This window comes from Notamacropus eugenii, chromosome 5, assembly GCF_028372415.1.
Source record: "Notamacropus eugenii isolate mMacEug1 chromosome 5, mMacEug1.pri_v2, whole genome shotgun sequence".
NCBI classification, from domain to species: domain Eukaryota; kingdom Metazoa; phylum Chordata; class Mammalia; order Diprotodontia; family Macropodidae; genus Notamacropus; species Notamacropus eugenii.
Window position 1 is genome coordinate 253,405,574 of NC_092876.1, and position 1,787 is coordinate 253,407,360.

The 1,787-nt window shown below is 36.4% G+C and overlaps 1 pseudogene; it reads right to left on the bottom strand.

The window, feature by feature from the left end:
- Positions 1–1,117: 1,117 nt before the first annotated feature.
- LOC140509128 (glutathione S-transferase A4 pseudogene) lies at positions 1,118–1,770 on the bottom strand (annotated as a pseudogene).
- Positions 1,771–1,787: the final 17 nt, after the last annotated feature.

Here is a 1,787-nt window from a genome sequence, read left to right on the forward strand (position 1 = left end):
GCAGCTTGTTGATGAAATACATCAATAGTTTAAGAAAAGAAATCATATAAATTTTTACATATATGTATGTATGTGTACATGTTTATATGTATATGTGTGTATCTGTACATGTATTTATATACATATACATACACATACATACACCTTTTTTCCTTGAGCCACTATTTTCTTTCATGCATAATTTATAGTTCTATACTATGTGAAATGTACTTCATTTTATCTTGACGTTTGTCGATATCATAAAACAAAGCAAAGCTATTTGTTTGCCTATCATTTTTATGGCATACATTATTCATCTAACCAGAGAAGTAACTTTGATTGACAGGAGAAAGAGAAACATCTGTAATTATGTCAATCTTTGAGTGCTTCTCTGGAGAGCAAGGAGGAAAAACGCAAAGCAAGACCCACAGAGCGGCAGAAGAGAGAGGCAAAAATAAAATTAGGGTCTGACCTTTTGCTTTGAATATTTACATCCATAATGGTACCTTGTGAACCATCTGTAGTTATCAACCTTTGGCTAAAGGAAAAGGCTGTTCATTGAAAGCAGACGGTGGGATTTTTTCACAATTTCGATATTTTGGTGTTCATTTTATATTCAGAGAATAATATGGAGCATGTGGGAAATGAAGAGCATTCATTGTTACTGACAATTTACACAATTAGGAAATCTCTCAGCTTGAAGTCTGTAAAAAGTATAAAATGTTTTCCCTCTTTAATAAGTCTGTTTATTAGAAAAATCCTTCACTTTATTTTTTGACACCTTTAAATTTAATACCTTTGCATTTATTTCAACTTTTGCCTACAGTAGCATCATTAGTTTTGTACTCATCTAACATTTTGTTTTTAGTACCTAGAGATAGGTTTCAGCTATCTACTACAACACTGACTTTGTGCTACTGATAACAGCTTGGCTACAATCTTTATACTCTACTTCATAAAGTCACTGATATAGAGCTCAAAGGGACCATCTGGTCTCTCCCTTCATTTTTTACAGATAAGGAAACTGAGGACCTGGGACAAGTTATAAGCATCAGAGGCAGGAATTGTGTCCACATCTTCTCATTCATGAGCTGAATCTCTTTCCATTTCCTAACTGACCTACCACTACCCTTGGCCCTTAAAACTGCAGAACCTTCTTTACAGCAGCCAAACAGAGGTCATCTGGTGGGGGTTTCCTCTGAAGACCAGGCTGAAGGAATTTCTTAATTGTAGGAATGTTGCTGATTCTTGTGTTAAATGCCCATACCAGAGGATATTCAGAGAGCACAGTGGCACATAATTCTTCTCCCATTAAAATAACTTCCAGCAGATGTATGTCTGCCCAACTAAATTTGTTGCCAACCAGACAATCTTGTCCGTTTTTCAAAGCCTTTTCAAAGACAGCCTTTTGGTTTTCTCCAGGGTAAATTCAATCTCTTTCTTTTCTTCAGCTGGCTTGGAATAATATATCGCAATCATAAGCATCAGGTTCGCTATGCCATCCGCATACATGTTAATCAATGCTGTTTCTTTCAAGTCCTTCCCAAATAGGTTGTATTTTGCCACCAGGTAGCTAAGAATGGCTTAGATCTGGGTGAGTTTCATTCCATCAATTTCGACCAAAGGCACTTGTTGAAAGGGCAGAAATCCATCCTCCAATAACTTCAACTATTGTTCTCTTGTTTCTAAAATCACTTCTTCAAACTCAACTCCAGCTGCAGCTGGAAGCCATTGAATGGACTCCATCCAACCTCTTCCATTAAAGTAATAGAGTCTAGGTTTCTCTGCCATGACTTCAAGTTGTCAGT